The 15,113-nt window shown below is 50.5% G+C and overlaps 1 long non-coding RNA gene and 1 pseudogene across 3 annotated transcripts in view; one reads left to right on the top strand and one right to left on the bottom strand.

Annotated features, from left to right (window-relative positions):
• Positions 1–15,113, top strand: part of LOC311530633 (C-type lectin domain family 2 member D-like) — an 839,985-nt pseudogene that overhangs the window by 520,964 nt on the left and 303,908 nt on the right. The gene's annotated exons all lie outside the window — the stretch shown is intronic.
• Positions 3,140–12,164, bottom strand: LOC311530670. 2 transcript variants are annotated; one of them, XR_014714056.1, is made up of 4 exons: positions 11,998–12,164; positions 7,165–7,319; positions 6,221–6,333; positions 3,140–3,266 (listed from the first exon to the last, which is right to left on the bottom strand). It is a non-coding gene; the product is annotated as an uncharacterized lncRNA (long non-coding RNA). The 2 variants fall into 2 exon arrangements; XR_014714057.1 differs by lacking the exon at positions 3,140–3,266 and having other exon boundaries at positions 5,302–6,333.

Here is a 15,113-nt window from a genome sequence, read left to right as displayed (position 1 = left end):
TTGCACACTGAGCCAGGTGCAAAATTAGATTGCAAAATCCACAAAAAAGGAAATCTACAGGAAGAAACTAACAGCAGGGGTCTGTGTGTGTGTCCATCTGTGGTGTTTAAGCATAAAGACAAAGGATCGGTCTGATCTCTCTCGGTGTGCAGAGACATACTGGATCCTTCCCCTCGGAGACAAACTGACGGTATGCATGTTTCCTAAAAGAAGGGTTCGAGCCTGCCTGGCTGTGAAGTGCTGCAAGGATTTCGGGTGAGCTGTACTTGGTTAAACAGGAGAATACCTTGTTAGTTCAGTCTAGGCTCTAGAACGCATGTTATGACTTTGTTATATGTAACCATTTGTTTCCAACACTTTCACTCGACTCTTGGCTTTGTTGAACTGAGGCGTGATTTCACTATGAGCCTATGGCAGCGCTGTGTGTTAAGTGGAGCAGTGATCTGAGCTGGACCTGGTAAGCTGGGGCCGAGGATGTTACTGTTCCTTTGGAAATAGTGAATCTGTGAATAATACCGGTGCCCAGGGGACCAGGGACTGGATGCTCCAGACAGATTCTCAAAGGACTTGAGGGCAGAGTGGGCCTATTGCTACCCTGCAGTGACGGCAGGCCCAGCAGCAAGTGCGTGTGGCCAGTGGAGTTGGGGAGCTGACCCCTGGCAGGCACAGACAAGGCTCCCTCAGGTAAAGGGCAGGTGGTGGCGAGGTGCCTCCCAGCCCCGGGTACCCGGGTACATTGCAGGATATTAACTTACTGCAGGTTTGGGGCAGTTAGAAATGACACCCCAAGGCCCCAGCCCAGTGAGGAGGACCGAGGAGAGGAACTGTGACTGCGCGGGGCACCTGAGTCCCAGCCCCGCCCAGAGTTCTGCTCTGCCTAAAGCCCAGTCCCGCCCCGTGAGTAGGGCTTTACCAAATTCATGACCATGAAAAATGCATCACAGACTGTGAAATCTGGTCTCCCCTGTGAAATCTGGCTCGGCGGGGGAGGGGTGGAATATGTCACAGAACTGCCACCCTTACGTCTACCTCACCTTCAGAGCTGGGCGGCCAGAGAGCAGCAGCTGCTGGTCTGGTGCCCAGCTCTGAAGGCAGCGCTGCTGCCAGCAACAGTGCAGAAGTGAGGGTGGCATGCTGGTGGGGGGGAACCTTATGGAGGGGTGATGCGGGCAACTGCCCCGAGCGCGGTGGTCAGGAGGGAACCCCACCAACCGCCAGCTCCAGGCCCTTTTAACCTCTGAGTGCTGGACCCTGGAATGGGGGAGGGGCAGGGCTGGGAGCATCCCGGGCAGGGGCTCCTACCATGTGCCAGGCTCTAGCTGCAAGTTCGGGCTGGGCTGGGGAGGAACAGGACCTCGTCCTCTGCATGGGCTGCTCCCAGGGCCAGATCAGAGCCACCGCCAGGAACCTCCCCCAGCAGCAGACAGCTCCGTGGCCGCTGGCCGGGAGCCCAGCTCTGAAGGTAGCACCACTGCCAGGAGCAGTGCCGAAGTCAGGGTCACAATACCGTGACACCCCTCCCCCAATAGCCTTGAGACCCCCCATGACCCTCTTCTGGGATGGGATCCACACAGTTACAACAGGGTGACATTTCAGATGGAAATAGCTAAAACTGTAAAATTTAAAAGACTTTTAAAAATCTCATGACCATGAAATTTACCAAACTGGATGGGTGAATTTGGTAGGGCCCTACCCATGAAACTGAACAGGGGGGTTCTTCACATTACAGATACACAAATGTGGATCCTCAGTTGCACTGTTTATATCACGGCCGCTTCTTTCTGGCAGATCCATTTGAGCTCCGCGGCACACGTCTCAGACAGAACCTGGCTGCCTTTTATCCACCCGCAGCTGTTCCCATCTGCAGAGCCTGAGAATCATAGAATCATAGAATCATAGAATATCAGGGTTGGAAGGGACCCCAGAAGGTCATCTAGTCCAACCCCCTGCTCAAAGCAGGACCAATTCCCAGTTAAATAATCCCAGCCAGGGCTTTGTCAAGCCTGACCTTAAAAACCTCTAAGGAAGGAGATTCTACCACCTCCCTAGGTAACGCATTCCAGTGTTTCACTACCCTCTTAGTGAAAAAGTTTTTCCTAATATCCAATCTAAACCTCCCCCACTGCAACTTGAGACCATTACTCCTCGTTCTGTCATCTGCTACCATTGAGAACAGTCTAGAGCCATCCTCTTTGGAACCCCCTGTCAGGTAGTTGAAAGCAGCTATCAAATCCCCCCTCATTCTTCTCTTCTGCAGGCTAAACAATCCCAGCTCCCTCAGCCTCTCCTCATAACTCATGTGTTCCAGTCCCCTAATCATTTTTGTTGCCCTTCGCTGGACTCTCTCCAATTTATCCACATCCTTCTTGAAGTGTGGGGCCCAAAACTGGACACAGTACTCCAGATGAGGCCTCACCAATGTCGAATAGAGGGGAACGATCACGTCCCTCGATCTGCTCGCTATGCCCCTACTTATACATCCCAAAATGCCATTGGCCTTCTTGGCAACAAGGGCACACTGCTGACTCATATCCAGCTTCTCGTCCACTTTCACCCCTAGGTCCTTTTCCGCAGAACTGCTGCCTAGCCATTCGGTCCCTAGTCTGTAGCTGTGCATTGGGTTCTTCCGTCCTAAGTGCAGGACCCTGCACTTATCCTTATTGAACCTCATCAGATTCCTTTTGGCCCAATCTTCCAATTGGTCTAGGTCCTTCTGTATCCTATCCCTCCCCTCCAGCGTATCTACCACTCCTCCCAGTTTAGTATCATCCGCAAATTTGCTGAGAGTGCAATCCACACCATCCTCCAGATCATTTATGAAGATATTGAATAAAACCGGCCCCAGGACCGACCCTTGGGGCACTCCACTTGATACCGGCTGCCAACTAGACATGGAGCCATTGATCACTACCCGTTGAGCCCGACAATCTAGCCAGCTTTCTACCCACCTTATAGTGCATTCATCCAGCCCATACTTCCTTAACTTGCTGACAAGAATACTATGGGAGACCGTGTCAAAAGCTTTGCTAAAGTCAAGAAACAATACATCCACTGCTTTCCCTTCATCCACAGAACCAGTAATCTCATTATAAAAGGCGATTAGATTAGTCAGGCATGACCTTCCCTTGGTGAATCCATGCTGGCTGTTCCTGATCACTTTCCTCTCATGCAAGTGCTTCAGGATTGATTCTTTGAGGACCTGCTCCATGATTTTTCCAGGGACTGAGGTGAGGCTGACTGGCCTGTAGTTCCCAGGATCCCAGAAGCTGCAGAGTGAGAGAGAGTCCGTGTCACTGTGGGTCCCTGTAACAAGGAAAGGCCCAGGGGTGAGTCTTTCCTCCCCCTCCCTGTACTGGGAAGCTGGGCTCTGGTGTTGTCCTTCATCTCTAGCTTTCCTGCGGAGCGTCAGTCGAGAAGACGTCCCAGGCTGTGAGATGACTTAGGGCAGTGGCTCTCAACCTTTCCAGACCACTGCACCCCTTTCAGGAGTCTGATTTGTCTTGCGTACCCCAAGTTTCACCTGACTTAAAAACGACTTGCTTCGAAAATCAGACCTAAAAATACAAATGTTGCCACAGCCACTATTGCTGAAAAATGGCTGACTCTCATTTGTACTATACAATTATAAAATAAACCCATTGGAAATAAGTATTGTACTTACATGTCCGGGTGTAGCGTATAGAACAGTGTAAACAAGTCAGTGTCTGTCTGAAATTTTAGTTTGCACTGACTTCGCTAGTGCTTTTTATGTAGCCCGTTCTAAAACTAGGCCAATATCTAGATGAGTTGACCTACTCCTCGGAAGAGCTCTGTGTACCCCAGGGATACATGTACCCCTGCTTGAGAACCACAGAGTTAGGGGGTCTGGAGCAAGGACCATACGAGGCTGAATCCCATGGGGTGGGTGACCTGGTACTTGTTCATTGGAAGCGCGACCTTGATCTCCTACATCTCAGCTTTCCTTTAAAAACGAAGTCTGATGGGTGAGAGGAAACCTGCACCGTGCGACCTGGGTAACGGGACAGCTGCAGGGAGCTGAGGCCTTGTCCCGATGAACGGTTAGGGCTGGATTCACAAAGAGACTTAAGAGGCTAAAGGCCACTTCAGACACCTCCGTCCCAGAACCGCATCCCCCTGGGATTCACCAAACCCCAGCTCAGCTGCCACCAAAACCTGGAAGCGCCTGAACTTGCTCGGTGCCTCAATTTTCTGAGTCAAAGTTTACGGGGTGTCTGTGTGCACCCCGAGCACCTGTGCTGCTCCCTCCCTCTAGGCTGCTGGCTGCCTAAGCCCCAGTACGATCCAGGAGCCAGTCTCCGCCTGACTTGCCTTGGGGCCCCAAGCCAGTGGGCATGTTCAAAGGACCCATACCAGCTTGGGCCCCACAGGTGAGCGTCCACAGACTGGCAGCGAGGAGCATGCAGCCGATGAATGCATCTGATGAAGTGAGCTGTAGCTCACGAAAGCTTATGCTCAAATAAATTGGTTAGTCTCTAAGGTGCCACAAGTCCTCCTTTTCTTTTTGCGCATACAGACTAACACGGCTGCTACTCTGAAACCAGAGAGGAGCAAGCGCTTCCTGGTAACATTTAGCCCAGGGGTTCTGGCACTCACCTGGAAAGTAGGAGACCCCAACTCAAGTCCCCCTTGTAGCTGGGTAGGAGAAGGGATTTGAACAGGCGTCTTTCACCTCTTAGGAGTAGGCTCACACCACTGAGCTAGGGGAGAGTCTGAGGTGGTGGTGGGGGGGGTCCCTTATTCTCTCCTGTTAACCCTGTTCCAGACTCGGGATAAAGAGTGATTGGAGCAGACAGACTAACTGTCACCTCGGGGCATGATGCAGAGAGATGATTTCTAGCCCCCACCTTTCACTTCTAAAAGGGGAACCACAAAACCATGTGGATGCTTGTTGGATGGAAATTGCACAGAGCTGTCACCAGGGTCAAATGTCTCCTAGTATCACGGACACGACTTAAAAACAGCATGAGAGGCTCAGACGAGGGGATTGTCTACACTCACAGCGCTGCAGTGAAGACGCTACCTATGCTGACCAGAGAGCTTCTCCCATCAGCAGAGCCAATCTCCTGTCCCCATAGCTATCGCCCTTGGGGAGGGGGAAGTGCTCCCCTCAACGTAGTGCTGTCTACACTGGGGGTGAGGTCAGGATACCTGCATCGCTTGGGGGGTGGATTTTTCACACCCTTGAGCAACATAGTTAGACCGTCATAAGTCTGTAATGTAGACCGGGTCTAAGGGCAGGTCTCCACTACCTGCCGGAAATGCAGGTGGCAATCTATCTATTGGAGGTCAATTTATTACATCTAGTCTAGACGTGATAAATCGAACCCCGAGCGCTCTCCTGTTGACTCCGGTACTCCAGCGCCGCGAGAGGTGCAGGCGGAGTGGATGGGGGAGCGCTGTGAAGATGCCAAGGTAAGTCGAGCTAGATACGTCCACTTCAGCTATGCTAGTCTCGTAGCTGAAGTTGCATGTCTTAGGTCGATCCCCCCCCCGCACACACACAGTGTAGAATAGGGCTAAGTGTGTACCCCAAATAAAAGAAGACAGGAGGAGGACCAAAAAAATGCTATCCTGGCTAAACAGCAGAGTAATGGAGGCCATTAGAGGCAAAAAGCATCCTTGAAAAACTGGAAGTCTAAACCTAATGAGGAAACTAGGACGGAGCACAAACTCCAGCAAGTAAATTGTAAAGTATAAGGAGGCAGGCCAAGGAAGAGTTTGAGAAGCAACTTCTTAAAGATGCAAAACCTAAAAAAATTAAGTACATTAGAAGCAGGAAAATATAAGGTCCCTCACCAAAGGCTTTTAAGCAAAGGAAGCTGTCATGGGATAAGGAGAAAGGTCCTCTCATGGATCAGTAACTGGTTAAAAGATAGGAAACAACAGGAATAAATGCTCTGTTTTCACAATGGAAAGAGGAAAATAGCTGGGTCCCCTAAGGATAAGTACAGTTATATCCATATACAACTGCTTCCACCACTATCGCTTATGCCAGCTCCCCTGATCCCCCTCAGCGACACTGCTATACACACAGAGATATTGGGAGAACTGCAGTTACACTAGGACCTAGTTACGCTGCTAAAAAGACTTTTCTGTGTAGACCAGGCCTCGAACAGACGTTGGACATTTAACATGAGCAAGTTATACAATGGGAGCTTTTCCCAAACGTCTCAAAGAGTAAACGTCAAGCAGCACTCACCGCACTGGATCTAATGGGGAACCGTCCACCCAGGTCCATTTCCCCCCTGGGGGTGTCACTTTAAGGCCAATCCAGATGTAGTTTGCATCTTGTACAACATCTTGTATGAAATCCTGTGATGTGCAAAGCAGAGGGGGTGGGGATGAGTATCCTGTAACATGTTAGAATTCCCTTAGTGATCCCATGAAGTGCCTGCTCTCTCCTTCAGTAGCTCTGCCCATAATGCCAGCAGGAGACCCCACCAGCCCCTGAGTTAGTTCACCCTCTCCCCTGGGTGGGCAGGGTTCCAGTGCAGGTGAACGTGGCTTTCTCTATGCAGACATGGTAACATCAGCACTAGTCCTTGGTGGCACAGGGTGAGCTGGCCCTTTAAGGGAGTCCTGGGTTGAGCCTCACCTGTGACTAGATGCCCCTGGACTCAGAGGCAAAGGTGATGGAAGCAGGTGACCAGGAGCCAGGCCTGGTGGGGCTACAAGGGCAGCCAGTCTGGGCAGGGAGAGATTTGATGGGGTAGGAGGTTTGTGTGAGTAGCTCTATGCAGAAGGGCTCTGCTGAGCTCTCAGACAGAGGGCCTGGGAGTGAAACGCCTACAGGAGCCAGCTGGGCAGTCTGGGGTGGGAAAGCTGTGGGGTTCTTGTTCTGAACTGTATGTTAATAAGCCAGACCCCTAGAAGGGGAGAAAACACCCCAGTGTGGAGTTTGATTTGCGGGGGGGTGGTAGATTGTAACTAGTGACACACGTCTTTCTAGTGAAAGACACTGGGATTGTAACTAGTGACACACGTCTTTCTCCAACTGGAGTTGGATGAGCCTATATTTTGTGTTTCCACGATATGCATCTGAGGAAGTGAGCTGTAGCTCATGAAAGCTTATGCTCTAATAAATTGGTTAGTCTCTAAGGTGCCACAAGTACTCCTTTTCTTTTTGCCTATATTTTATGTTACCATCTCCTCCTGGTTCTGGATCACGAGCATGCGAGAGCTCTTCCCCGAGCAGTCGTCACGGCTCCCAGTCCGATCTTTACGCTCCTTAGACAGCCAGTAGCACTTGTCCCCATGCAGCAGCCAGTCCCTGGGGTAGAGTTTGCACCCGGATCCCTCTGGAGGGAGAGATGGGAACCGAGGTGTCATTAATTCTGAACCTTCAAACTACAGCTGGATGAAAACTCATGTTCAAAGTTGTTTTTTTTAATGGAAAATGCCATTTTGAGCCAAATGAAAGGTTTTATTTTGATTGCCATTTTTCATTTTTTGATGGGGGAGTGGACTTAGAATGGAAATACTGGTTTTGAGGGTGGGAGGGAGGATTTCATTCAGTTTTGGAGGGGAAATAAACATTTACTCTTAACAGTTCCCTCCATTTGAAAAGTGGCGGAGGACTTTCACTTTTCTACTTCCTTCAAAGGACATCAAACTGTCATTTCTTTTCACGTTTTTCATGACCTAGGCTTACACTCTATCAGCTCTAGTTCTAGACATTGCTGAAGTTTCCCCTACAGTTGTGTAAAAAGCAGGGCTGTCAATTAATCGCCGTTAACTCACGTGATTAACTGAAAAAATTAACTGTGATTAAAAAAATTAATCGTGATTAATCACACTGTTAAACAATAGAATACCAATTGAAATTGATTAAATATTTTTGGATGTTTTTCTACATTTGCAAATATATTGATTGCTATTACAACACAGAACACAAAGGGCACAGTGCTCACTTTACATGATTATTTTTGATTACAAATATTTGCACTGTAAAAATGATAAAAGAAATAGTATTTTTCAGTTCACCTCATACAAGTCCTGTAGTGCAATCTCTTTATCGTGAAAGTGTAACTTACAGATGTGGATTTTTTTCTTACATAACTGCACTCAAAAACGAAACAATGTAAAACTTTAGAGCCTACAAGTCCAGTCAGTCCTACTTCTTGTTCAGCCAATCACTAAGACAAACAAGTTTTGTTTACATTGACGGGAGATACTGCTGCTCCCTTCTTATTTACAATGTCACCTGAAAGTGAGAACAGGCATTCGCATGGCACTTTTGTAGCCGGCATTGCAAGGTATTTATGTGCCAGATATGCTAAACATTCATCTGCCCTTCATGCTTCGGCCACCATTCCAGAGGACATGCTTCCATGCTGATAATGCTCATTAAAAAAAATAAATGCGTTAATTAAATTTGTGATTGAACTCCTTGAGGGAGAATTGTATGTCTCCTGTTCTGTTTTACCCACATTCTGCCCTATATTTCATGCTATAGCAGTCTCGGATGATGACCCAACACATGTTCATTTAAAGAACACTTTCACAGCAGATTTGACAAAATGCAAAGAAGGTACCAGTGTGAGCTTTCTAAAGATAGATTCAGCACTCAACCCAAGGTTTAAGAATCTGAAGTACCTTCCAAAATCTGATTGGGACGGGGTGTGGAGCATGCTGTCAGATGTCTTCAAAGAGCAACACTCTGATACAGAAACTACAGAACCCAAACCACCAGAAAAGAAAATCAACCCTCTGCTGGTGGCATCTGACTCAGATGATGAAAATGAACATGTCTCGGTCCGCTCTGCCATGGATCGTTATTGAGCAGAACCCGTCATCAGTATGGACGCATGGCCTCCGGAATGGTGGTTTAAGCATGGAGGGACATATTAATCTTTAGCGCATCTGGCACATAAATATCTTGTGATGCCGGCTACAACAGTGCCATGTGAACGTCTGTTCCAACTTTCAGGTCATATTGTAAATAAGAAGTGGGCAACATTATCTCCTGCAAATTGTAATCAAACTTGTTTGTCTGAGCGAGTGGCTGAAGTAGGACTGAGTGGACTTGTAGGCTTGAAAGTTTTACATTGTTTTATTTTTGAATGCAGTTATTTTTTGTACATAATGCTACATTTGTAAGTTCAACTTTCATGATAAAGAGATTGCACTCCAGTACTTGTATTAGGTGAATTGAAATATTCTCTTTCTTTTGTTTTTTACAGTGCAAATATTTATAACCAAAAATATAAAGTGAGCACCGTACACTTTGTATTCTGTTGTAATTGAAATCAATATATTTGAAAATGTAGAAACCATCCAAAAATATTTAAATAAATGATATTCTCTTATTGTTTAACAGTGCGATTAAGCTCGATTATTTTTTTTAATCGCTTGCCAGCCCTAGTAAAAAGCCTTCAGGCTCAATGTACTAGTGAGGGCTTTTCTCAGGGTCAGCACTCAAACAGCCGGGCATGCTGTAGGTCAGGAAAGCAAGGTGCTGGGAGGCCAGAGAGGAGAGAATTCACTCCAAGTCTTTACACGGAGTTGCTCTCTTACGAATGATCTGCTCTAACTCAGTCACAAGTTCTGGGCTCGATGTAGGAATCACTGGCTGGGAGGAATCTCTGGCTTGGTACATTCAAATGTAATTCCTTGAGGTTTGACGGTGTGAGCTTATAAAAGCTGAACAGGGACAGACCCAGGCTGTTTCCCAATGGGAAACCTCAAGGGAAACTCAGTGTTGAAACAAATAAGATGGATGACACCCCCGACTAAGGCAGAACTGAACCCAGAGACTCAACCTGGCAGCTGGGAGCGCTGTACCTCTGCTGGTGTCAGGATTCAGCTGGGAGTTAAAAGCAAGGTCCCATTATGGTCATTACAAATCCTATGGCTCTTCTTTAATGGGGGAGATCTGAGTCAGTTCAAATGACAGTTCGGGGGACTACAATTTGCCTCTCTCAAATGCCCTGTGAAATTCCAATAGGCGAGTGGATTCTGCTTCAATCATTCCCCTAAGACATCGTCTGCCCGTGTTGTGTGCTGCTGAACAGTTGTGGAGTTTCACTCCAGAGGTGGCTGCATGTCAGTAGTGGGGGGAAAGGATTCCCATAAGTACGATGTGGTTGGTAAAGCACTTTGGGATCCAACCTCCAGAGCAGTTGTATTCTTTATTACACTATTGTTATGATTGTCTGTGCTCCAGCAATGGGAATTCCTCTTCCCACTAGAGGTCACTGCTGCTCCTCTGCACAAGCGGCTGAGAATTACTTATTGTGCTTCGCCTGTACACTTCCTGGGGAAAGGATCATCTTTTTGTGATGTGTTTTTTATGGGATCTGGCACAATGGGGCCTCCATCCCTGAGGCAGGACTGCAGTGGAAAGAAATAGGGTAGAGCTGAGAGGTTTCTGTCCTGGATCGGGTTAGAGGTTGGTCTAGGGATGCTGCGCACAGATAGTAAGACAATCTCTGCCACAAAGAGCTCCCAGCCTGAACATCTGATGTGAAACGTGTGGAGAGAAAGAGGAGGATGGCAACAAGGAAAGAGAGAGACCAGCTGGGTAATTCCTGTTCCTGGACTAACTTCCACTGGTGGAAGATACAAACTCAGAGCTCCACAGAGCTCTTCTTCAGGGCTGGGGAAGGACATCAGAGGAAAACCGAAGCAGAGCTCTGTGGAGCTCCAGAGTTTGTACCTTTCACCACCAGAAGTTGGTCCAAGAAAAGCTATCAGCTCCCCACCTTGTCTCTTCACATTCTGGGACCAGCCTGGCCACAACACCGCTGCCCCCGAGAAGGCAGAGGAACCCGGCCATCGGGGTACAGACAAAGGCAGCCACAGCCTGGGTCTTGCACCCACCACCTGGGAGAGATGAAGTGAAAGAAGACAGGGGCGCTGGGGGTGTACAGCGCATCACAACGGCACCCAGAGCATTCAAGCAGATTTAAAGGTGTCTCTCCCCCCGCCCACCCACTTAAACATCACCCTGGCGGTGGAACATTGTTCTCCCGCTGGAGTTACGAGCAGAGCGACCCGCCCGCCCCAGCCAAGCCAATGCAGGGTCAGACACCGTCTGCCCTTCACCCGGAGAGCTCCCTGGCCACAGGCCCTGTTCGCGGCTCCTGCTCGCAGCCCCCGAGGGGCGAGCGCAGCTGTCGGGTTGCTCAGGGGTGAGCTTCTCTCACGAAGGCTCCTGCAAAGACCCCGGCTACCCTGTCCCCCAGGAGCCTGCCCCCCCCAGCTGCCGTAAGACCCCCCGCCCCAGGCACGAGCATGGGACCCCAGAGGTTGGAGGGACCGGGGCAGGAGGCCACGCAATGCGCACCACGCTCTGGGCCAGGCTCCTCGGGAAGGGATAAGTGACGTCTGCACACAAGGTTGATTTGTCCCCGGAAGGGAGGATTTGCCAGAGAACAGGAGCCCTTTCTGAAAGGCAGGATGGGGAGGGATAGCTCAGTGGTTTGAGCATTGGCCTGCTAAACCCAGGGTTGTGAGTTCAATCCTTGAGGGGGCCACTTAGGGATCTGGGGCAAAAATTGGGGATTGGTCCTGCTTTGAGCAGGGGTTGGACTAGATGACCTCCTGAGGTCCCTTCCAACCTTGATATTCTATGATTCTATGATGTCTCACCGACTTGGGAGCAATTCTGGGTGTTTTACTGGGTTTTCTGGCACGTCTAAAAGCTACTGTTCATTTCCTGGACCGCCCCCCCCCCAGTCTCCCCTTTACCCAACACCTCACTTTGGGGGAAACGAAAATATTCAAGCTCAATTTGTGGCCGAAGAATGGACACACAATTCAACAGCGGCTGCCATACAAATCGTACGTCATTCACATACACTGCGAGGCCCTGCAGCCTGCCTGTGGGGGCTGTAACAATAATCACAGGGCAGCGATGACACTGGGATCTTCAGAATAACCCCCCGTCTCCACCCTAACCCCAGTCCCCCATTGCAGAGCCGGGGTGGGAGTCAGGTTCCCAGGGCACTGCTCTGGAGGAAGATCACAGCTTACCTCCTCCAGGGACTCCATGGCTGCAGCATCCTTTGCAAGGCAGGTCCCTGCTCCATCTCCCCCTCTCTGCGCATTAGCTGAGCGGGAAGCCCCAACTCCCCCCTTCACACACATCATGTCTTCCCCCATTGCTCGTGCAAGGGAAAGCGCCCGAAAAAGCCAGCCGCCAGGAGAATGAAACTACACAGCACGGGGGAGATCATACGCCTTATTAGCATATTGCTTCTGATTGGACAAGGGGCGGGAGCCCCGCAGGGGGAGGAGGGTCCACTTGCTCTGGCCCAGGGCCCCAGGAAACCCTCGTCCGCCTCTGCTCATCTCGCTATTGGCCTAGTTTTACAAGGGGCTGCCTAAAAGCACTGGTGACCTCAGTGCAAACCAACATTCCAGACAGTGACATCTTCATCTTGCTCTATGGAGTGTACACCGACATGTACATTTCCAGCTGATTTCTTTTATAATTATATGGTAACAAGGAGAGAGTCAGCAATTTTTCCATAATAGTGGCTGTGTGACACTTTTGTATTTTTATGTCCGGCTTTGTAAGCGAATGGTTTTTAGGTGAGGTGTAACTTGGGGTCTGTAAATCAGACTCCTGAAAGGGGTACAGCAGTATGGAAAAGTTGAGAGCCACTGCAATCCTTGGGCGAGCAGGGGCAGAGCCTGGTGGGACGGGGGGAGAAGGGGCAAAGAAGGGCCTCTCTGCCCCGGGCACAGACTGGGGGAGGGTTGGAACTGTGACAGAGTGGGAATTTTCTGTACATTTTGTATGAATACTATGTGCCTCAGTTTCCCCTATGTGCTGCATGGTTAAGTAGGTGGTGGGAAAAGGTTGTTTATCCTTTGTAGAGACCCAGAGATACAGACGTGGCCGACACCTAGATGCCTGGGCCCTGGGGCCCCATGCCCATGGAGACCCCCAGAAGACAATGGCCACTCCAATTGCCCAGACATTTGGCACCCAGCAACTAACGACCATGGATGGCCCACCCTCTGCAGGAAGCCAGTGGGATGGGACCAGCTGGAGAACAAAGAGCTGAGGAGGAAGGCCAGGGGACAAGGTTTGCCCAGGAACAAAAAGAAAGGGCTGAAGAGGAGCCATGTTGGGGGTTGTTCAGTGTGGGGCCGCTGGAATCGGGGACGCTCTCCTGAACTGGGACAACAAAGGGGTCAAAGGGCTCTCGGTTGACGCGGATGGACCATGCCGGAACTCTCTGTTCTAACCAAGGACTCTCTACGCTGTGTTCCAGACAGCTAATAAACCCTCCTGCTTTTACAACAGTGGCTGAGAGCCACATCAGTTTAAGGAAGTTGGGGGTACATTGCTCCCTTTGGGGGTACAAGTCTCCCTGATGTAAGGCAACTGTTGTCCACTTCCTAAAACTCAGTGGGGGTGTTTGGGTTAGCTAGCTCCCAGTACCAAAAGGAAGGGGAAGGGTCAATGGGAAATCAGGACCCTGAGACTGCCAGTCCCCAGGAACAATGGGGAGAGGCCAATGCGCCAGGTCAGCCTGATTGACAGGGTGGGCAGGTTAATCAGGGAGTCAGGAGGCCAGGGGGGTCCCATCCTCTGTGTGAGCCAGAATTGCCTGGGTCAGAGAGAGAGGGGCTGAGCTAAGGAGAAAGCAGGAGTCCAAGCTGAGCTGGGGAACAGGGTCATGCCAGCCAGGGGGGCCAGAAAAGCAGCCCAGGGAGCACGTCAGTGCTGGGAACAGAGCCAAGAAGCAGCCAGCCACAAACCCAAGGGAACAAAGTTTCCTTGGAAAATTGTGGAATGTAACTATCACTTGCCATTCATTCTCAACTCTGCCACACGCTTCTCTCCGGAATGGGGCCTCGGAGAGACAGCCCCATAGACATCTGGGGGCAGGGAGAGACCCAGGGGTGCAGGGAAAATGGGGGTAGGATGGAGGGAGCTGGAGAAAAGTAGAGATACATGGTGGGGGTGTTATGTGTTGGGACAGGGACTGACCAACTCTCAGTACATGCTGGGGGGGGTGCTGGGGTGCCATTTCAGATGGGGGGGCAACTTTAACAGGTACTACTTAGGCATCTGAAAAATCTAGGGTTTTTTTGCAGATAACTTGGAAATTAGCTGACAGGAGCACTGTATCTAATTCCTATGTAACTGTAACCCTTCTGCACGTCAGAGTTAGCAGCAACAAGGGCCAGGTTGAGTATCTAGGGGTTTCAATAGCGCAATACAAAACCAGCTCGAGCCCCCACCCAGAGACCTGGGACAATTACAAACCACCCCTGGGTGCCTCCAAGAGGCAATACATCCCCTCTCGCAAGCACAGAGTCTGAGTGTAGCAAAAGGCTTTTAATAAAGGAGGGAAACAATGTGGCATTATGCTGGGGAAACACCACCCGCGGGATTCATAACACAACCCATGAGCAAAAGACCCACCCCCAAGTAAATCTGGCAGGGTCCTTTTCCCCTCAGGGTCTTGAGCCGGTGAGAAACGTACAACCCACGCCGGGCTCACTGGGGGACCTCTGGGACACTGGGGGGCAGGGGCTGGAACCCCCCCTCCAGAGCCCCCCCGCCAGAACCCCGACTCATGGGCTGGGCATCGCCGTTTGGCGACTGCTCCCCCTAAGGGGCCCCTTCCCCCTCTTCGAGCTGGGGATGGCCTCTGTCCCCCCTCTCCCCTCCCCTTCCCCCTCTCCGGGCTGGGGGGGGTCCCCCGTCCCTTCCCCCTCTCCAGGCTGGGGGGCGGGGGGGCCCTTGCCTCTAATTCCCAGGTTTCTGATGCTTGAGTTTTGCTGATGCCCATGTTCTGGAAGGGAAGGAGCTGTCCCTGTCCGGCAAGCCGGACCTCTGCCTGCATGAAGTCTCTGCTGTTTAACTGATTTCAGATTCCTGCCCCTGGTTGGAGCTGAATTCACACTGCTGCGGGGTGGCGGGGGGAGACAGTCTCTCAGAGCCCCACAAGTCTTGTCCATCCCAGCGGCCTTTCAACCCTCTGGCTCTCTTTCTGTGCATGCTCAGTGTAGTCCAGGGGTCCTCAAACTGGGGGTCGTGAGGTTATTATGTGGGGGTCATGAGCTGTCAGCCTCCACCCCCAAACCCTGCTTCATCCCCAGCCATTATAACAGTGTTAAATATATTA

Source organism: Lepidochelys olivacea (genome assembly GCF_965140295.1).
Source record: "Lepidochelys olivacea isolate rLepOli2 genome assembly, chromosome: 14".
Lineage (NCBI taxonomy): Eukaryota > Metazoa > Chordata > Testudines > Cheloniidae > Lepidochelys > Lepidochelys olivacea.
Note: the sequence above shows the minus strand (reverse complement) of the source record. Positions and strands in the feature narration are given on the sequence as shown.